The sequence below is a fragment of the Zalophus californianus genome, chromosome X, assembly GCF_009762305.2.
Source record: "Zalophus californianus isolate mZalCal1 chromosome X, mZalCal1.pri.v2, whole genome shotgun sequence".
In the NCBI taxonomy this organism is placed as follows: Eukaryota; Metazoa; Chordata; class Mammalia; order Carnivora; family Otariidae; genus Zalophus; species Zalophus californianus.
The window spans coordinates 96,366,915-96,390,329 of NC_045612.1; the positions used below are offsets into that span (position 1 = coordinate 96,366,915).

The following is a 23,415-nucleotide window of genomic DNA, read 5'->3' on the forward strand; positions in this document are numbered from 1 at the left end:
ATCCCATACCATGATATGCTGAATGGTCCTTCTAGATTCTCTTGAATCAGTTCAGAGAGAAGGGAAGCTGGAACCCACAACTGCCATGTAAGGCTGGAGTTGGCAAACTTCTATAACTGGCCAAAGAGTAAATATTTTAGGCTTTGCAAGTCTATATGGTCTCTGTGGCAGTTATAGGACTCAGAGGCTGTAGTGCCAATGAAGCCATAGATGATACGGAACGGAATGGTTGTGGCTATGTTCCAATACAAGAACATGTGGTGAGCCAGATTTGGCCCAGGAGCTAGTCTGCCGACCGCCGGGGTAAAGGACTGTACTAGGGAGGAGACTACAGTGAGTATGTGGATGAGAGGCCTCCCTCTCTGGGCAAGGGAGACTAGCCAGATTAAATGTGTGAGGTATTTATTCTGCAATCTTTTTCTCAAAGGCAGCCAATTAAATTGTACAAGCTTCAGGTTACATAAAACTTGGGGTATTTCTCGTGTATATACACAGTGGACAGGTAGATACAGCATAGCAATGTCAAAAAAAAAAATCAGGGGAAAATTCTGGACAACTATAAATACAATGCTTTCACTTCCTCTCGGCAACATGTGTGAAATGTTTAAGTAATAAAATCCAATTTCCCTTTCTATAGTCAGCTCATGCAAGGTTTAAGCCAGACCTGTACAACCATGGCATTTCCATTGTGTATTCTCTGACACTATTTTTGAAAGTATTCCAAAGTTGTTTTAAGGATCAGCCATATTTTCAGACCTTCTTTCACTTCCAATTAAAGTTAGGATGATGGGGCATCCTGGGAAGCAGAGTCCAGAGGAAGCACAAGAGAACACCTAAAGAGCCCTTCTGAATTAATTCTGCCAGGTTGGTATCACTGAATACAACTGACTCCCTCCTACACAGCCAAACAGGTGTTTTATCTGTCTGGGTTGCCTTTGTTTACCTGCTTTGGTCTCTCATAAGGACCAGTCCTAGAAAGACAAGAGACTGGTTATCTTAGGAAGAGTGAGAGCAAGGACACACTTCCATGCCTTTTATACTGGCATGCAGTTTCCTCTTCTTGCCATCCCTTGGGAGATGTGAACATGAGGAAATACAGTCGAACAGTTAGAAGTTTTAAAATCAAGTTATGAGAGTCTGTACCACAAGCCAGGTTGTCTCTGGCTCTCATCAAATAATTCAAGGGTAAAAGAGAAGACCTTAAGGGTTGAACTCCTGTGAGCATCAGATAATAAAGAGGACCAGGGCTTTAAAACATCCTTGCCGGTCAAGGAAATCATGCTAGTAAAGGAATTCATTGAATATTTCAGCAGGGGATAAAATCAGTAGTTTTTAAGTGCTAGGAAGAGGGTTTCATGGTGGCTTATGCTAATTAAGGATCAAATTCAAAGGTAGCGCTTAGGATAGGACAGAGTAAGTCTTTAGGTGTCAGTACAATTAGGTAAAACAGGTACCCTTGTTCACTGGTCAATAAAGACATTTCAGTCAGGTCAAGGAAAGGTCTAGTATTCTAGGTCATTCAAAGTTCACATTCTTTGTCTAGAAAAAAGTGGGCAGGACCACTTGTAGTGAAAGACAACATATACTTTTGATGTCTCCTAGGCAAATGCTACTGTCATTGGAAAGTTTCCCTTCACGTGTCCCACCCAACTAGGGGAACTATACATCTCAGTGTCCCTGGAACAGTCTTGGTTTATGCCTATTGTGCTGGTAACATTATTAATAGCAACCCCTTTCATTCTTCGAAGTGCCTCAATTTGGCTGAGCTCACCTTACATTAAACTATTCCCCCAAACCAGAGAGCCTTGAAAAAGCTGTCTAAAACAAAGATGCAAACTAGGAATCATAATTGTCGGTTTGTTGATAACTAGCCCAAATATATGGAAGAGTTCCTTGGATATTTGAGAAAGGGAATGGCCTTTTGGGGTGCTTGAAGTACACCTTTGAAAGCTTTATAGTGTGTAGACATATCCATTGGAAAGATTCCATAAAGAATTTGCATTTATTTATGTAAGAGAAATGATGTCAGGGCTTTCTGTTCAGAAATACAACACCTCCCATCATGCCATCCTTTAAGAGACCAATAAGATTCAACAAAATCTTCCTATCAGCAGAGAGAATGTTTTGCTTTTTCTGAATTCTCAAAAGGCAGAACATTTTACAGAAAAAGGATCCTCCATAAGTGGTAGATCTGTCTCTACTAAGTCATATCAGATACTGGCATCTACTGGTGAAAATGTGACAGAGCAGCTATTACACAGGGACCACTGAGTCTGAGAGAGAAAAGAAACAAAGATTTGGAAATTACAAATGTGAAATCGGGGATACCCCTGGCCGGAAAGAAATTACCAAAGTTGACAAAGATTGATAAGGTTCAGGGTAGAGAGGGATTCTGGAGACAAACAAATAACACACGGGGAGAACTTTAGAATAGCGAAGAGATGGCCATTACTAACATGCACAATGGAGTTACAAAACCACAGTATCCAATGTACCAGTGATAATCAATTCACTTGCCAAAAAGTTTCCTATGCTTTCACAAAAGCCAACAGAAAGGAAAAGAACTAAATGTACTTTGATTTCAATTTGTAATCTGTACGATCATTCATTTAATAAATATTTATTAAGTGCTGTCTATATGTTAATCACTGTCCTAGGTGCCAGGGATGTATCAGTGAACTAAATTGGCAAAGGCCCGGCTCTTGTGAAATATACATTCTATTCGGGGCAGGGTGGACAGCCAGTAAACAAACAAGTAATATTTCAATGTAATACTCCAGACGAAAGAGAGAAAATAAAGTAGAAAAGAGGTCAGGGGTACTATGTTATTATTTTATAGGGAGCAGTCAGGGAAGGACTCATGATAAAGTTTGAAGTATGTCCTAAAGCTTTAATACCCTCAGACTCAAAGATGTGACTTCCTACTTCTTTTTTTTTTCTTTTACATCTAAGGTGGGGCTTGAGCTCATGACTGTGAGATCAAGAGTCACTCACTCTACCAACTGAGCCAGCCAGGCACCCCCATCACCAAAGACGACATCCAGATGGTCAACAGACACATGAAAAGATGCTCAACATCACTCAGCATCAGGGAAATGCAAGTCAAAACCACAATGAGCTATCACCTCACACCTGTCAAAATGGCTAAAACCAAAAATACAAGAAACAGCAAGTGTTGGTGAGGATGTGGAGAGAAAGGAACCCTCTTGCACTGTTGGTGGGAATGCAAACTGGTGCGGCCACTGTGGAAAACAGTATGAAGTCTCCTCAAAAAATTAAAAATAGGGGCGCCTGGGTGGCTCAGTCATTAAGTGTCTGCCTTCGGCTCAGGTCATGATCCCAGGGTCCTGGGATCAAGCCCCGCGTCGGGCTCCCCGCTCAGCAAGGAGTCTGCTTCTCCCTCTCCCACTCCCCCTGCTTGTGTTCCCTCTCTCGCTGTGTCCCTCTCTGTCAAATAAATAAATAAAATCTTTTTAAAAAATTAAAAATAGAACTACCCTACAATCCAGTCATCACACTACCGGGTATTTACACAAAGAGTCCAAAAACACTAATTTGAAAGTATATCTGCACCCCTAAGTTTATAGCAGCATTATTCACAATAGCCAAATTATGGAAGCAGCCCAGGTGTCCAACAGTAGATGAATAAAGATGTGATACACACACACACACACTGGAATGTTATTCGGCCATTAAAAAAGAATGCAAGCTGGTGTAGCCACTCTGGAAAACAGTATGGAGGTTCCTCAAAAAGTTGAAAATAGAGCTGCCCTACGACCCAGCAATTGCACTACTGGGTATTTACCCCAAAGATACAAATGTAGTGATCCGAAGGGGTACGTGCACCCCAATGTTTATAGCAGCAATGTCCACAATAGCCAAACTATGGAAAGAGCCAAGATGCCCATCAACATATGAATGGATAAAGAAGATGTGGTGTACGTACACACACACACACACACACACACACACACACACACACACACACACACACACACACTGGAATATTATGCAGCCATCAAAAGGAATGAAATCTTGCCATTTTCCATAATATGGATGGAACTGGAGGGTATTATGCTGAGTGAAGTAAGTCAATCAGACAAAGACATGTATCATATGACCTCACTGATATGAGGAATTCTTAATCTCAGAAAACAAAGTGAGGGTTGCTGGAGGGGTGGGGGGTGGGAGGGATGGGGTGGCTGGGTGATGGACATTGGGGAGGGTATGTGCTATGGTGAGCGCTGTGAATTGTGTAAGACTGTTGAATCACAGACCTGTACCTCTGAAACAAATAATACATTATATGTTTAAAAAAAAAAAAAGAAGAAGAAGAAGAAAATAGTAGGAAGGGAGAACTGAAGGGGGGAAATCGGAGGGGGAGACAAATCATGAGAGACTATGGACTCTGAGAAACAAACTGGGAATTCTAGAGGGGAGGGGGTGGGGGGATGGGTTAGCCTGGTGATGGGTATTAAAGAGGGCACGTTCTGCGTGGAGCACTGGGTGTTATATGCAAACAATGAATCATGGAACACTACATCAAAAACTAATGATGTAATGTATGGTGATTAACATAATAAAAAATAAATATGTATTCCTGGGGGAAAAAAAAGAATGAAATCTTGCCATTTGAAACAACGTGGATGGATCTAGAGGGTATAATACTAAGTGAAATCAGTCAGAGAAAGACAAACACCATATGACTTCACTCATATGTGGAATTTAAGAAACAAAACAAATGAACAAAGGGAAAAAGAAGAGACAAACCAAGAAGTGGACTCTTAACTACAGAGAACACACTGACGATTACTAGAGGGGAGGTTGGGGGGGTGGATGACATAGGTGAAGGAAAGCTAGAGTGCACTTACCACGATGAGCACTGGGTGACGTGTGCAAGTGCTGAATCACTAGACTGGACACCTGTAACTAATATAACACTGTATGTTAACTATGCTGGAATTAAAATAATTTCGTAAAATTTCCTTTCCTCACTGTACTTCCCTCATGTCATCTCTAAGCCTTAAACCAGACAGTTTCTGTAAGTGGGGTTTTAAGAAAGAATGCTCAGTCTGTAGTGCGGGGACGAGATGGACTGGGAAGAGGCAGCAGCATGGAAGCCCAGTGAAAAGGCAGCAGAGGGGCTGAGAGAGAAGCTGGTAAGCGCGCTGAGCCACGTGAGGGGACAAGAGACAATCCCAACAAATTTATGACACACGTAATGACAGCCAGTCCTCCTCAAGCATACTGGGAAAGGAGACGGATTCCCAGCATCCTAAAAAACTACGTTTCCGGCTTATTAAAGGGAGAGGTAATGCTGGGCTTCCATCCATCTCTAAGGACCAAAGAACTTAGACATATTTGAATTACATCATAGAAGAGCTGCCTTTGTTTCCAAGGGTAATCAGGGCGTTGCCAGAAGGCACATGAGGTAAGAACAAATGTGTACAGAAGGAAAACGCATTCAATAGTCCCAGGTAAGGCAGAGTACCAAGCGAATGTGTATTTAAACGCTCTGTAAAGTACACCCACACTTTCCCTCGGGCAATATTTACTCACTATTACTTCCAACTCTCCCCTATAAAATGGATCATCAGCTGTTAAGTCCTAATATTTTTGTCTTATGGTCATTTGAAAATTTTCCCCCAATACTTGGCTTTCATAATGGCAGAAAATGTGAGAATCTTCACCACAGAAGCTCTCCAGCCAACAACAGTTTAAGAGAGGGGAGGTGACAATCACCACAAACACCCTTAATGTTCATGCCCCCATGATAATGCCATGTTGAACCCTCCATAGGAAGTAAGCCCAAAGAGAAAGCACACGCCAGCATTTTTGCACATCCAATACTTCTGGACAATTTTGGAAATTTGATTTCTGGTGTTTGAGATCTCAGGTGATGAGGCGGTAGGAAGGGCGGAAGGTTTGGTTAATGTGTTTTGAAGGGGATGTCGCAGCTATGAAATTCAAAGAGCCAAAAAAAGACCGTTGTTCCCCCAAAGAACAAGAAATGGATAGCAACAGGAAACAAGCAACAGTCATAAAATAATAAAACAAATCCCAAATTGATAGCATTTCAACGCTAGAGTGACTCACTTTTTTCCTTCCAGCTTGTCATTCTATTAGCAAAGGAAACAAAGTCACCCTGACCATCTAGGCTTCTGGGGTATCCATTTGTTCATCATCACTGTTTCGTATTTACAAACATGTTTAATTCAGCGAGGTGCAAGGCGGAGGCAGGCAGCTTTCTAACCAATGTAAAAGCTAATCACACTGGGCACCTGGATGGCTCAGATGGTTAAGCATCTGCCTTAGGCTCAGGTCATGATCCCAGGGTCCTGGGATCGAGTCCCGCATCGGGCTCCCTGCTCCTTGGGAGCCTGCTTCTCCCTCTGCCTCTCTCTCTGTCTTTCATGAATAAATAAATAAAATCTTTAAAAAAAAAAAAAGCTAATCACACTATGCTTTTTTATAAGGACAGAGGGCTGAGGAAACACTGTGGTATAGAAATAATATAGCTAACATTTAGGTAGCATTTACTAAGCGCTCCGTGGGAGAGGCCAAGTAACACACCTGTGTTATAACCAATAAATGGCAATGGCAGCATTCCAGCCTCTGGGCTTTACTTGGTGCAGATTCACATCCTGGCTCTGCCTTCACTTCTAGACCAGATTTGAGCTTAACGACATGGATGTTTCCGAAGTCCTGTATTTTGTGGCTTTAGGAGAGTACACTTAACTTCCCCCCATTTAGTTCTTCCACCATGAGGATGTTCTAGGATTCTTGGTTAGCACAATGAGAATTGACATAAGTTCCTAGATTAGCAATCTCTTCCATCTGCTCAAACTTTCTAACTTTGGAAACTCTGAGGTTTACAGGCTCATCTAACAGACACCAACCAGGCAGCCAGAAAGGCAGGGTGGTGTAGACATTAACAACACATGGGGCGCGGTCGGTTGAGCATATGACTCTTGGTTTTGGCTCAGGTCAGGATCTCAGGGTCGTGAGATGGAGCCCCCACTGAGCGCAGAGTCTGCTTAAAGACTCTCTCCCTCTGCCCCTAACCCTCCCACCCCCGTGCTCGTGTGCTTGCTCGCTTGCTCTCTTTCTCTCAAATAAATAAAATCTTAAAAAAAAAAAAAAAGTTAACAGCACAGACCTGGAAGCTGGAAAGTACCCGTGTAAATCCTGGCTCCTCCACTTAACAGCTTGTGACATTCGATTATTTAACTTCTCCATGCCTCAGTTTCCTCGTCTCCCAATAGGCATAATAATGGCACCAGCCTCTTAGGGTCGTAGTGAGGATTCAGTGACGTCATCAGCCAAGCCCACAAGCCAAGGGGCACACCACTTCAGTACCTCATACACAGAAAGCATAAGCAGGCATTTGGGACAAAAGACCAGGGAGAGCAAAGACCTTTCCTCTCCATTACTGGAAAGAAACAATAAACAAATCCCGTGATTCTTTGTAATAAAGGGATCATATAACCCCTTTAAAAAATAAGGGTGAAGCCAGAAGTCAGAAATGCCAGCGCAGGAAGCTCTAGGGAAATGCAAGGACTTTTGCTGCCCAAACTCTGCAGCTCTGTGCTGGAGATTCCAGGCATCACATGCCATCAACTGAGGATATCAACATTATATCTGTAGGACACTGATGTAGGGGCTGAGGATACACAGAATTACAAGTGAGTCTTTCTGAATCCTCTAGAGGCTAACATTTTAGCTGTGAGTAGGTATCTCGAAGGCACAAACCGCCCAATCTAGATGCAAAAAGTAGAGATGTGTTAGAATTTCAACGGAGGGAGCAGTGAGCAAAGGCCGAACAAACCAGGAAAATTCTGGATTTATGGCCAAGCTTTACCTTGGTCTAGGTCAGCCTTTATATGGTAGATCAAAGATGTATAGAGAGAGCCAGGGACGTCCTCCAGGCAGGTCAAAAGGTACAGACAAAAGTAGAAATGTATACGATACCATCAGTGACTAACAATTATACCAGTTGGCTGAAGGAGAGCATGAACATGATTTTCTATATGCCTTTGCTTGTGGCTTCTCACTCATTACAGACAAAGTGAAATTGGGTCAAACTCCTTGTTCACAGTGTTCAATATAAAGTGTTGGTTCACCTGGAATTATTCACATGCCGCTCTGCCAGATGTCAGGGGAGGAAAAGGCAGGGAGTACCTTCAGTCAACAATAGCAGAACCAAACTGCTTTCCTGGAGCTAAAACTGCCACCACAAGTCTGGTAGAGAGCAATTAAAGGATCCAAGGTTCCTCTCCTTGAGATTACAAGTCTTGAGGGTGTCAACACCTCGAGTGTCCCTATGCACAGACAGCAATCAGGATCAAGATACCGAGTTCTTTTCTCTCTGCCTCTGTGGCAGATACTGGAGAGGGACTCATTCACACTTACTCCAAACCCCTTCTAGCAGGTCCTCAAGTACTGTAGAGGCCAGAGAGTCGAAAAGCACATCTTCCAGACTCCCTCGCAGCTAAGGTTCCAGGTGCGATTTAGATTCTAGCACTCAGACGTGCCACAGGAAGACAGAAAGGAGGAAGTAAACTTTGTGAGGGATATCAGTGATTCTTAAAAGTAACGGGCAGGAGGTACTCGGCTCCTCTGAAGAACACTGCTGAGGGTTCTTTCTGTTCTGTAGCAGCCTAGGTGCTGAGTACTCTGAGCCAGCAGGAGTGAAGTTTCTGCCAGCGGCATTCTGTCGTGGGGTTGGCAGTTCTCCTGGCCAAGTATCATCCAAACCAGGTTTCTGGCCTTCCCGTGGATTCTGTCAGTTACCAGTATTAGTTACTCATTGCCACGATAATGCTGCGTAAGAACCCCCAAAATTTCAGTGACATACAAAAATAAGCATTTATCTGGCCCATGAATCTGCGGGGTTCAGATGGGCTAGGCTGGACTGGGCTGGTTCGTGGGACTGTGGCCAGCTGCGATTCGGCTCGCCCACACGTCTGGGGGCCAATTGGCTGGGAGCCAGTCTAGGAGAGCTTTAACTGGGACAACTGGAATGACTTGGCTCTGCATCCCAGGTCTCTCATCTGCCAGCAGGCTAGCCTTGGCGCGTCCTCTTGCAGATGACAAACAAGAGCAAAAGCGTAAACGTGCAAATGCTTTTGCAAGCCTCTATGCACATATATGCTAACATTCCACTGGTCAAAGCAAGTCACGTGGTCAACCTCAGACTCAAGGGACATAGAAATACTCTCCTCTAGTGAGAAAAACTGCAAAGTCACATGTCCAAAAGGCATGGGTAGAGGTGGGGAAAAGTGGGGCCAGAAACCCCGTATCACCTAATACCTTCAAATAAACCCTTCTGCTTGAACTAGGCAGAGAGAATTTGGTTGTTTTCACTTAAGAAACGACAGATACAGCCACCCTGCTTGATAATCAAGGGTTAAAATGCACACATGGGACAAAACTCCATCAGAGAAAAAATTGGATGAACGAACTGTTTTCCAAGCAAATGTAGGGATTGCATTCAGAATTCTAGGACTGACTTAACCATCTTTGGTCTGCTCCTGCCCTCCCCTTTCTTTCTTCTCTTGCATTATCCCTGTCCTGACCATTTTCCTTAGAGTTTAAAGGATCAGAGTAAATATATGGTAATATACACATTAAAAATTTCTGGGAAAGTATCAGTAACAGTTAACAGAAGATGCCTCTGAAGAGGGACACAAGGGTATATGATAAAAAGTCGTCCTAATTTTCACTGTGTGCTCTTTGATAGTTGAATTTTTTTTTACCAAATTACTGAATTATTCTTTCAGTTAAGAATTAAACCAAAAATTTGACTCCAAAATGGAAAGATAGACAAATAGTGAAACAAAATGCACATGTAACCATTTGTTTTACTCTTTTTTGTGCTTAGAAACTATAGGGCTAACCATAGGTAGAGAAATTCATGCCACTGGCCATAAATAAGATTGGGGTTATTTTATTAAAAATTCATTACCATGAGCCCATGCTGATATAAATAAATTAGTGAATAAATAAGTAAATGGGAGAGAGGAGACAATTTTCCTGTGCAGAAGAATTCTAAATAATTTATGTAGATATTCTACCCTCAAGGAGATGGAGCATAACTCCCCATATCTTAAGTGGGGGCTGCACAGGGTAACTTGTTTCTGAAGAGCACAGTATGGAAGAGTAACTTTACATGGAGAAACCTGACAAACTCTATGTCAGCCGGGTGTTCAAGGTCAACATCAACAACAATAAGTCATGCTGACAGTATATACCCTGGATAGGATGTGGTACTTCACCTTTGTGGTCTTCCTCCCAAAAACCCATACCTCCAGTCAAACCATGATAAAAACATCAGACAAATCCTACTTGAGGGACATGCTAAAAACACCTGCCCAATATACCTCAAAACTGTCAAGATTACCATAAACAAGGAAAACTCTGAGAAACTGTCACAGTCAAGAGGAGGCTTAAGAGACATGACAACAAAATATAAAGTGGGGTCCTAGATGGGATTCTGGAACAGAATAAGGACATTAGGCAAAAATTAAGGAATCTGAATAAAGCATGGACTTCAGTTAATGATAATGCACCAGTATTGGTTCATTAACCATAACAAATGTACCATACTGATGTAAGATAGTAATGGAGGGATTTCAGTGTAGGTGTATGGGAACTCTCTGGACTATAGTCACAAATCAAAACTGTTCCAAAAAATAGTTTATTAAAAATTCATTATTACTTACAAAAAAATAGTTAAAATAAATCATGAATGAATCAATCAGTCGGTATTGTGGGGGATACAAATGATATTATCTAAGTACCTAATCAGACTGTACAAACAAATTTCAAACGGGAGCCAGGTGTCTGTGTAGCTCAGAGAACGGACATTAAAAAGTCTATAGCTCAGTAATGAGCCCATTTGAAAGGGGCTGTGGGATGAATAAAGAACTATCCCTGATCTGCATAATTGTACAATACAAGCGTCACTACACACCTGGGCAGCCTTTTAATTTATGAAGCAGTCGGGAAAATGCTTCCTTTTCCTTATGTTTTCACACTGGGCTGTCTCTGAGAAGAAGTGTTTTTACTGGCGAGTTAAGACGGATGCCTGTGCTTGCTCACTATAACTCACCGCGACTGTAAAAAGCCCTCAAGGAGAGAATACGCAGGGAACCACAGGCCACCCTATGGTGTCATGTGGGGGTCACTAGGGACTTATTCAAAGTGGGGAAAATAGAGAAGGGGGACTGATAAATCCAAGGGGAAGCACACCTCGTCTGAGAAGAAGGCAGTTCTTCTAAACGGAAGTATGGAGACTCATGTGCAGGCCACCTAAGAAGCAAGTTCCTCTCAAAGGTCTGTGACATAAGCATGGGAATCGGGACAGACTATGTCTCCCCCAACACCCATGAAGAGCTAGAGTGAAGTGCTTTTCTTGTGGACTATGGTTTAGATAGTATTGGGTATTCACTTTAAAATTACTTCCTTCATCTGTTGCAATTCTCTGGTTTGCTTGGAGCCAGGTTCTCAACCTGGGGTCCATGGACCCCCAAGGGCATATGGATAGAATTTAGAGGGTCCATGAACTTGGATGGGAAAAAAATTACTTTCTTATGTTCACTGATCTCTAACTGAAAGTGTCTATTTCTTTCAAATATGAATGTAGGCAACCAAGCACAATAACATTAGCACCTATGACTTGTCACTAATAGAAACCACAGATGTTTTCATGTCACATTATGATTACTGCAGACACTGTGAAATAACCTTTATGCTCATCACCACTTTAAAATTTGGGTGCTCCTTAGATTCACCACGAGAGCTTGTTGTTTAACAAGTGAATAAATAAGTACATATATTACCAGGTCACAAATTTGTTTCCTTTGTAATCCAGTGTGTTTGATTCTATGTATTGAAGCCACTATTTTGATAAGGGGGCCGTAGCTTTCATCAAAGGGTCGATGGCACAAAAACGTTTTAAAGGTTATAAACCCTAGCCTGGAATTTAAAATCTGCTACCACCTCACCGTCATAGTTGAAGTTTGAACTATCAAGAGAATTGTACTAATAGTCTCCTCACTCCCTACCATAATACTACCTCCCAATACACACACACACACCCATAGAAACAAGGGAGATTGCAGCCCATGAGTGTTGTGTGAGGCCAGCAATAAAATGGCAGTTGGATGGGGCACGGCAAAGAGCACGGGGGAGCCTCAGGACATACAGGAACCACAGGCAAGTGGACGCAGGAGCAGAGAGGACACCACAGACTGTTCTTCTTTAAATATACTAGAGGACGTGACCCTTAATGGCCATAAGGAAAACTGAATCTTGTGCATTGCCATCCTAATTGATTACAGTACACTTGAGACCACAAAGGAAAAAAAATACCTCACATGCTGAAGAACACGGACTCTGAGAACCATTAGTTCAGAGCAAGAGCCAGAGCAGGTGCTCACCGAGGCCATGCTCGGTCAGTACAGCATCTTTGCCAGTGGCAGTCTCCCTTTATAAAAATCGTTATATAATATTTGATACATACACAAGAATCTATGTCACATTTAAATAAATTATAAAGAATACCAATGAGTCCCGATGACCCCATCACCCAATTCAAGACCTAGAATATTACTAACACCAGTGTATCTACCGTATGTTCCTACCTTATCACATTCCTGTCTGTCCAGGAGAGGAAAGTGCTAGCCTGAATTTTAGGTTTACCTTGCTTTATAGTTTCTCAGATACGTATAATTCCTTACAATGTACTGTTTAGTATTGCTTATTTTTGCGCTTTGTAAAAATCATGCCCAACTGTATGAAGTCTTTGGTGACTCAGTTCTTCATTCAGTTGCTTCTAATACGCATCCGCGTTCTTGCATATAATCATGGTTAATTCATTTTTGTTCCATTGTGAAATGATATCAAATTTTTAAATTTACCTGTTTTCTCGTCAGTGAAAAATTAGGTTATTCCAGTATATATATTTTTTTATTATGAGCCACATTGCTAAGAGCATTCCTAAGGAGAGTTCCTGGTTCACATGCAGAAGAATTTCTCTAGGGTTTATACCTAGAAATGAAATTGCTAGGCCATGGGGTATGTGGACGTTCAACTTCACGAGATAATGTCAAGTTGTTTGTTTTTTTGTTTTGACAAAACGGCTTTACCAAATGTGTACTCTCATCAACAAGATTTATCAATCCCTATTGATCCATGCCCATGCCAATACTTGATACCATCAGATTTCATAACATATTATCATCTTTGTACACCAAAGACAGTGTACTGCTCCATCACATAAGGGGCATAAAAGTGTCAGCAAGTGCCAAAGTTTTATCAGTACATCTTAACTGAGGGTAATACAATGTCTTAACCTGAATTCTCCCCGGAATTCAAAGCCTTAGACAAGGATTTGAATGCAAGTAGTTTATTTTAGAAAGTGACTCCAGGGAACAGAAGTGGGTAATTGAGGAAAGGAAATAGGAAAAGAGAAAACAAACATAGGAGTATACATTTTGAGTTGGCCACAACTGTAGGCAACTGGGACTTAATCCTGCTTAGACCCTCTGAGAAACTCTTAGAAGCAAACAATACTAAAATGCACTTCAGAAATATCTAGATGGAAAAAGGAAACATTTATCCCTGGCTCCCATCCCACATTTAGTCAAATATTGACTCTTGGGCCTTTAACTCCTTCACATTCCGTAATATACACACTTGGGTGCCAGGGGGTTCCAACGGGCCTCTGTGTTGAAACATCGAAGAAGTCCTGGGGTAGAAAGTGAAATATTCACTGTGAGGCTAAGGCAAGGTACTCTCTGGTTACTCCCCTATGAAACTGGTTCCTGGACCAATGGCTTGACCAAAAGGCAGGCTGAAAGGCCATACAGCGAGGCACAAGACGTACCCAACACACACTCCTAGTAAGCAGCAGAGATGGAACTCAAAACACATGGATATCACAGTGCAAATATTAGGCACTTGGCACTCAGTGTGTAAACACAGTCCACTGCGTACCCAGTAGCCATTCCTACCTCTGCAAAGACAACACTAGTATGTTCAGGAAGCAGGCATGCCTCTCTGGAATGGAGCCGGCACAATGGCTCCATGGTGCCATCACTGGCCCAGATTCCTTCTTACCTTTCTATTCCAACAACTTCAATGCTGGCGTACATCCAAGCAGTCACTCCATAGTCCAAGAAGTCTCTAGCCATCATGCCTCCATTCTAGGTGGAACGTTCTGGGAGGAAACAAAGTATAGAAGGGCCTCCCTCCCAGTCGCGTCAACTCTCTATACATAGGCTTCCCAGAAGTCCTGCACAACACAACGATTCTAGCTCACCGGCAGAACTCAGTCACAAGATCACACCTCAGTGCAAGAGATGCTGGCTAACAGAGACTGTTCACTGGATGCATCGCCACCAGGAATAAAACTAGATTCTGTCACTAAGGGAGAACGTGAGAAAGGACCATGAGTGGCCACTAGAAGGCTCTGCCAAAGTAACCATTTGCTTTGGGGTAAGTTTTTAATCTATACCTCCGTCCTCCTATTTGTAAAATGGAAATAAAAGTACTAACTCACAGAGTTGTTATGATGACTAAATGAGATCATGTAAGTAAAACTGCACAGTGTCTGGGATGCAGAAAATGATTAATAAATGCTAGCTACTGTTAATTCACTTTGGTGAATCATCATCATCAGGCCTGGCATTGAGCAGTATAACTTTGGAGAACTGATTTTATCAGTGTCTCTGCATTTATCAGGCTCAAAGGTGCTGGATGCTGACTCACCCCCACAACACTCAATAAGTGTTTAAAGCCAGAGTGGTGGCTTAGTAATTTACAGTGAGAAATGTAACTTTCAGGCAGACCAGACAGATTAACCAGGTTATTCTCTCCCTGAAGGCAATGAACATGGGGAATCAAGAGACTGAATGCTGAGCATGAAATCAGGAGAAACACAGTTTGTTATACACTTCAAATGTTTAAGGGCATTGGGTTCTGAGAGCCTACTGCACCCATCTCTACAACTGAGCTTGTGTCATCTGGTGGGTCGGACAATCAGGCTTGAAACATAACAGACAACTTCTTCCCCTAGACAGCGCTGGGAGATCCACCACCAATTGGTAGCAAAACTCACGATGAAGGTGGAAAAGTGTGTGAAATCCTTGAAGGTAAACTCAAAACACTTATGCCATCAGCAAATACATTCTGAATAGAGGCCTTATATGCCTGGCAGAACTTTGGAAATGTCAGAAGTAGGGGAAATATTTTAGCAAGACCCATTCTTTTGATAACAGCCCCAGAGTAAATGGGGCAGCAAGTCGAATCCATTTTTAGGTTTGAAATGGAAATATTTCAGTTGTTTCATATAGAGACATGAGAGAGCACATTAATAAAAATTAAAAACATAACATTGAGGGTGCCTGGGTGGCTCAGTTGGTTAAGCAACTGCCTTTGGCTCAGGTCATGATCCTGGAGTCCCGGGATCGAGTCCCGCATCGGGCTCCCTGCTGAGCAGGGAGTCTGCTTCTCCCTCTAACCCTCCCCCCTCTCATGTACTCTATCTCATTCTCTCTCTCAAATAAATAAACAAAAAAACCATAACATTGAAATTGAGCAAATAGAAAAATATAATGTGTATAGATATGTGTGTATATGTACATAAAAGCATGATTGTGACTTAATATACAAAGAGAACTTTTTATCCTCTAAGCTAACCATATACCTTCTGGTGACACAGTTCTTCTCTAAACAGGACACAATATAAAGAAGAAAAGCAATGTGCTATAAAGGGAAGAGTGTTAAGCTCTGGCATCAAAGTTGTTTTTGAGTCTTGGCCTCATCTCTTCTAAGTAATGCAATCTGAACAATCTGAACATTTATTATCTCTGAACCTCCTTTTTTCCTCTAGGAATAGATTACCAAAAATGACCAATATTCTTCACCCCTCCTTCCATCTATGCCTTTTGCCAGGTAACTCCATAAGGCCTTCGCACTCTGACTCTGGGCATGACCATGTGGCCTGCTTTGGCCAACAGAATAAGCTAGAAGTGATAATATGCCAGTTATGAGCCTAGGCCTCAAGAAGCCTGTATATTTCCATTTTTTTCTCACTTGCACCTCTGCTCTGCCTTGAGAGCATGACCGGAAGCCTGCTGGAGGATGAGAAACAGGTGAAAGAGAGCTCAGGCACACCAGGTACTCCCATCAAGGTTAGCCTACGTCAGCCAATATCCAGGGAACCCCAAGACATGTGAGTAATCCCAGCCAAGATCAGCAAAGCAGTCTAGTCAAACCCCCGCTGACTCTAGACACATGAGCAATGAATGCTTATGCATATTTTCATATGCTATTGAGATTCTGTGGTTGGTTGCTACACAGCATTATTACAGCGACCACACACACACACACACACGATAGAGGTTTGTTAGAAGAGTTAAGTGAGATACTGTGGGTAATGACTAACACACCATAGTCAGCAACAAAACAAATACATATCTTCTTTGACTTATGATGTGGTTACGTCCTAATAAATCTACCAGAAGTTGAAAATATCTTAAATTGAAAAGGCATTTCATACACCTCACCTACCAAACACCGTAGCTTAGCCTAGCCTACCTTGAACGTGCTCAAACACTTAGGTTAGCCTCCAGTTGAGCGAAATCATCTCACACAAGGCCTACTTTGTAATAAAGCATTGACTGTCTCATGTAATTGAGTAGTGTCCTGAAAGTGAAAATCAGAATGGTTCCAAGTGTATGGGTCGTTTACCCTGGTGATGGTGTGGCTGATGGGGAGTCGTGGTTTACCGCCCCTGCCCAGCATCAGGAGAAAGGATTATACTGCCTACTACTGGCCCGAGAAAAGATCAAAATTCAAAATCTGAGGCACAATTTCTACTGAATGTGTACGGCCTTTGCACCATCAAGTCAAAAAATCCTAGGTTGAACCATTAAGTTGGAGACTATATAGCTTTTATTTTTTTTTAATTTTTTATTGTTATGTTAATCACTGTATATTACATCATTTGTTTTGGTGTAGTGTTCCATGATTCATTGTTTGTTCATAACACCCAGTGCTCCATGCAGAATGTGCCCTCTTTAATACCCATCACCAGGCTAACCCATCCCCCCACCCCCCTCCCCTCTAGAACCCTCAGTTTGTTTTTCAGAGTCCATCGTCTCTCCTGGTTCGTCTCCCCCTCTGACTTACTCCCCTCCATTCTTCTTCTCCTGCTATCTTCTTCTTTTTCTTTTTTCTTAAAATATGTTGCGTTATTTGTTTCAGAAGTACAGATCTGTGATTCAACAGTCTTACACAATTCACAGCGCTCACCGTAGCACATACCCTCCCCAGTGTCTATCACCCAGCCACCCCATCCCTCCCACCCCCGACCACTCCAGCAACCCTCAGTTTGTGGATGGAACTGGAGGGTGTTATGCTGAGTGAAATAAGTCAATCAGAGAAAGACATGTATCATATGACCTCACTGATATGAGGAATTCTTAATCTTAGCTATTTTTATTTTTGACAGATTTCTACTTTCTAAAATATAATGACATTCTTAATATTATACCCAGATCACTAGCTTAAAGTTCTGGATGTTTCTAAGCCATCTAATCTCATATTTACAGTCTCGTTTCACTCCCACAAGTGAATAATAATATCCACAGAATGTGAATTTTACTGACTTAACTCTCAAAGAGAAGACAAACTATTTTCTCTGTTTTGGAGAGGGGGATATTGTGTGAGGTAGCTCACTGTTGGTCTCATGTGGAAAAACAATGTGACACATTCTGCGTGGAGCACTGGGTGTTATGCACAAACAATGAATCATGGAACACTACATCAAAAACTAATGATGTAATGTATGGTGATTAACATAACAATAAAAAATTATTTAAAAAAAAGAAAAACAATGTGATTAAATTAGACAGCTATGTTAATGTGTGCTGAGAAATTTCCAATGCCCCTATTGATCCAGCCATAGCTAATCCTTGAAAAAAAAAAAAAATCACAAGGAACCAGCCGTGTAAAATCATCTTTGAGCTGGTACAAGGGCAAGCTATAATTTAGCTCTGGGACTGGAGAAGAAACACAAATAGAGACAAATGGGCTGATGTATAGTCTCCATATTCATTCACCTCCATTTGTGTAAGAGATTAAGAGAGACTTCAATGTAGCAGTTTCTCCCATTTCCTCATCCTTTGTCCTGTGAGCAGAAAAAGTCATTAAGCCTGGCAAAAGCAAAGGTACAACACTATCAGCAATTAGGATAGCAAATACCACATACAGTGATGTGTGTAATGAACCAGACTCACCCAATCCCACATAGTCTCGAAATGTCAGGGATATGTGGTTCGCAAAGTACCATTCCTAGGCCAGCAGCATCAGCATCACCTGAGGACTTGTTCGACCCCAAACCTAGGGAATCAGAACTTCCGAGGCCAGCACCAGGCAATCTGCTTTTCACAAGTGCTCCAGGTAATTCGAATGCATGGTAGAGCTTCAGAACCACTCATCTAGACAGAACCATGTTACTCTCTGCACACCACATCTGATACCTCATCTGGAGTTCGTTAGAACTGCAGACTCTCAGGCCCCAACGAGACTAAATCAGAATCCAAATTATCTAAAGGTCCTCAGGTGACGTGCATGCACATTAAAGTTCGAGAAGTGCTCTACCTGTCCAGTGGTGCCTGCTGTGGGCTGAACTGTGTCCCCTTCCCAAATTCATACGGTTAAGTCCTCACCCCTAGTACCTCAGAATGTGACTGTATGTGGAGACAGGACCTTTAAAGAGGTGATTAAGGCAAAATTAGGTCAAATAAGTGGGCCCTAATATGACTCGTGTCCTCTTAAGAGGAAATTAGGACACGGACAAGCACAGAGGAAAGACCACGTGAAAACAGCGGGAAGGCAGCCACGTACGAGCCAAGGAGAGAGACCTCAGAAGACACCAACCCTGCCTACACCTTGATCTTAGACTTCTAGCCTCCAGAACCGTGGGGGAAAAAAATGTTATTGAAGTCACCCAGTCTGGGGTATTTTGTTATGGTAGCCCTAGCAAACTAATACAATTCCCAAACTCAGGTACATATTGGAATCATCTAGGGAGTTTTAAAAATCCTGATACAGGGGTCCTATTCTCAGAGGTTCCAACCTAAGTAGTATGAGGATCAGCCCGTAAGTCTGGATTTTTAAAAAGCTTTCCAGGTGATTTTTTTTTTTTTAAGTACAACAAAGTTTGAGAACTACTGATAGTCTGCTTCATTCTTTTGACCGGTGAGAAACCTAAGACACAGAGTCCTTCAACTGTTAAATTTCCATCTCTTGATACTCGCTTAGCTGATGTCCCATCATTATGTCTCCAAACCTAGTCCTTCTGTAAATCTTTCAGGACTCCTACTGGGAAAGAGACCCAGGAATCAAAGTTGGCAGTAATACATGCTTGCTTTATTTCATGCATCAACTTAAAAATTTTTGTACTAGGATCATCCTGAACATTTTGGTAGTAAATCTTCCACAGTACCCATATAGAGAAGGCCCCCAAAGAAAATCTGTTGACCTATATTGTTCAGGGCATAGGTACCAGACCACTAATTAGTTTTTTCATGCTAAGCCCTTTCCACTTGTCCCTGTGATGTTGTGAGGCTCCCAAACTCCATAGTCTACTCACTAGACAACTATTTACTGAATGTTTATGCTGTTCCAGGAACTGAAGGATCTGACCCATACTTAATGGAAACTATATGAGCTGTGTGTGTGTGCTGTGTGTATTTTTTTACCTGGAGTCTCTAAAAGTTAACATACTCCACAAAAGTGATTATTTAGCACCCTTAAAACACCATACATCTTGGGTAGGAACCCGTGTTCTGAATGTGCTTTTGCTACATTAATATTTAATTTTCTACTTGGACCAATCATTAATACTGTCACTAGTTAAAATAGAACCATTTCCATGACAGACTAGCAGGCTTGCCAGTTAGTTCCCCAAACCCATCTCCAATCTCCCTCTCCCCAGTCTCCTTCCCACGACAGAAGCTGAAAAGCCTGATACTCAGTGTCCCGGCCTCTAAGCACCACTATGTAGCCCAGCTCTGGCCAATGAAACACAAGAAAAAGTCTGTTGAGAAAAGATATTTCTTCTCTAACAAAAGAAAGCTGCGTGAGGGAAATTATTCTACCCCTTTCCGCTGCCTGTGTCCCCGCCTTTGAACATGGACTAAAGATGTAATGTCTGGAGCTGTTAGAGCGGAAGTCACTGACCCAGAGCCCTGACACCGTTGGGCCACCAACTCCAGGGATCACCTGTCAAGGCTTCTCTATTTGTTAGAGCCACCTTTAGTTGGCTTTTCAGTTACTTGCAGAGGAAAAAAAAAAAATCACAACATATGTTTTCCGTGTACGTCACTCATTTATTTAGAACACAGTGTGGTCTGAGGATCCACATTTTGAGATTTATTGAGTTAGAAGGAATTTCTTCTAGGAATGAAGAAAAAGCACGCCCAGGGGGTGTTCAAGGAATGATAAACCCAGTCCACACTGCTGAATTCATTTAATCATTCATTCTTTTAACAGACCCCCACTTTAGTAGGCTCCAGGGATATAAAGCTGAACAAAATCTTACCCCTGCCTTCCAAGAAGGCTTCCTCTCTTGAGCGAGACTGGTATGGACAGCAGGAATCATAGGATGGTAAGTGCCGAGATAGAGATGTGCCCAGGAGAGGAGTCATGTTATCAGCGAGGAGGGAAACCTCTCAGTTTGGGGGAGGCTCCCCATAAAGAGTTTTGGAAGAGAGGATCATGGAAGTTTCCATCCAACTCTAGTTACTCCTGTGATCTGACGAAACATGTAAAGTTTTATTTTTCTTCCAAGGCAGGGCGGGGGGCGGGGGGGGGGGGAGTTCTCTTCTAGAATCACAGACTAGACCAAATGACATTTCAGCAAAGAGTAATTTATGATAGGCCACTCAATCAACTGCCAGACAAGCTTCCCCACCCATCCTTCTCCCACAAAACAGGATAAAGACAAGGTTTGGGTGGGGTGGGGGAGGTAAATACTTTCCTCCCATATCAGCAGGGATGTTTGTGTAGAACAGAATTCTGTGCTGTGAATTAAGACCACCTGTTAACATTGCAGCAAACCAAACAATACTGATAATAAAGCACTCAGTTGTCAACAGGAGCCAGAAACACACACATTCCAGATTTCTCTCCTCTGCTACTTTTAAGCAAAGACAACAGCAATAATTAGTACCTATTTAATAATCAGAGAAACACCTGCACTTAATGGTAAAGGGATATGCAACCTCCCCGCGTTGGTTTTTTTAAAGGCAGTTGGTGGCAGCAAACCCCCCTCCCCCCCCCCACACACAAACAGTGGTGGAGAAAAACTAACATGTAGCTTTGCATCGTTAAATCCTCATAAGAAACCGAATAGGTCCTCATTGATTTTCTTGCAAGGGAAATAATAGGCTTTGAAACATCTCTGAAAATAAGACCAGCAGTAGCCTCCTAAAATATTCCTGGAATACAGTACACTGAAAACAAAATATTCAGGAATCCTTAATGAATTGTTTCAACATTATCGTGACAGTCACATTAATTGGGCCTCCGGAACATTTTGTTTCAGTCGGTGGTGACGAGATTGATATGCAATAACCGCAGTTATCTTACAGCTCTGGCTCGTCCTGGGCTGGGGAGGGTTGTTCCAAGATTCCAACTCAGGCTCCGGTGAGACATCTGCCACCTCGCCGAGAATGAGGAAACCACCTTGGCAAAGGATTCCAGCTCAGCCCTCTAGCTCTCTGGCCACCCCCCACCCCCCAACCTCTAAGAATCACCCAGGAAGAAAGTGGGGGAGGAGGGAAACACGGGCAACAAATCAAACATTCCTAGCCCCGTAAACGCCGCATCCGGACCTTTGAAGGTACTCGGGAAATTAAGAATATGGCCCCAGAGTTTGGCTTGTTCGGGCGTCTGAGCATGGATTTGATATCCTCTGTTGCGTTTTAAAAATCTAACTTTCTGTCTCCAATGGAGAGAACCAGAGAGAGCAAGCAAAGGCAGACAGAGACTCAAGCTGGAAGACCACCCCCCCACCCCCGACACACACACAAACCGCCGGAGTCACCCAAGCCCGAGGCATCAGAAGACGAGAAACTTACCTGGCTCTCACCTAGACGGAAAGGCGGCTGGTCGCTGAAGCTGGAGACGAAATGCGGACCCCAGGCGGGAGGCGATGTCCCGCTCCGCACCCCGGGGAGCGGAGTGACTCACGCGCCCGGCGCCCGCCTCTCCGCCGCGCGCCCCTCTCCCTCCCCGCCCGCCAGGTACCGGGTCGGAGCGCTGGGAGGCGGTCTCCAGCCGCCCCAGCCGCAGGGCCCTCCGCCCGACGCCCCCAGGCGGCGGCGCCAGAGCCCTCCAGCCAGAGCAGTGCTAGGCACAGCCCGCCCCTCAGGACAACCACCAGCTGCGACAGGACGCGTTCCTCCGGCGTGGGTCTCCCCTCTCCTCCGCCGCCCGCCCCCCCAGGACCTACTGCCCCCAGGCTGCCCATCTGAGCTCAACACGCCTTCCACATGCCATTTGGACAAGGCGCCGTCAAGGCCCTCCCGCAGGCTGTGCCGGCTGGCTCCGGGACGCACAATCGGCCAACCCCAACCTTCTATCCGCTCCCCCGCACCCTCGGTCTCCCCCTTGCGGTGGCGCCAGAACCCACCCGGCCTAGAGACAGGTGCAGCTAGCCCCTGGAGATCCCAGGTGCATCCTTTTCCGTTGGACTTCCCTCTCCCCGGACTCTTACCTTGCAGGGACTCGTGCCCCCAGGGCTGTTCACCTGACACACTTTCTACCTGCCAGCCGGATTTGGCAATGGCCAGACCCTCCCACAATTGGTGTCCATGTCCAGGGTCTCCCTACTGCCCATCACAGCTAATGCCCAAATTATTCCCACCTGCTTGGAGTCCTGTAGCTCGCGGAGGTGGCTATAAGCCTCTCCCCTCTCAGATCCTCAAGGGTTCTGGAAGAGTGCAGTATGGATGATGGGATCCTGGTGCCAGGGGGCACTCTCCCATTCTGACTTAGGTTGGAAAGCGTAGCCAAGGCCACACGCGAGCTTTATTTGGGACAGTCAAGGTGGAATAGAGTGCCAGGATTTATAGAAGTAACATCTCCAGCAAATATGGATTGGGAATCTGCCTTGGGACCTGACAGTTTTCTGGTAGAGATTATCTTGTTCTGCTGAGGGGGCGGGGGTGATGAGACCATGGTCTCCCATCATATCCTAACCAGGAGGAAAAGACTGTAGAATAAAAATCCTGTTTGTTTCAGCAAGAGCAAAGGATTACAGGATTCAGAGAGAAAGAAACAGGAATGGGGAGAGAAGGGAGCATTTTCCCAGCCTGAGGACAGCATTTCAGCAGC

The 23,415-nt window shown here is 43.5% G+C and overlaps 1 protein-coding gene across 1 annotated transcript in view; it reads right to left on the minus strand.

Annotated features, from left to right (window-relative positions):
- Positions 1 to 22,289, minus strand: part of SYTL5 (synaptotagmin like 5) — a 254,902-nt gene extending 232,613 nt beyond the window's left edge. The window contains exon 1 of the mRNA XM_027607452.1: positions 22,158 to 22,289. The gene's annotated coding sequence lies outside the window, so the exon portion shown is untranslated. The remainder of the gene's footprint in view (positions 1 to 22,157) is intronic.
- Positions 22,290 to 23,415: the final 1,126 nt, after the last annotated feature.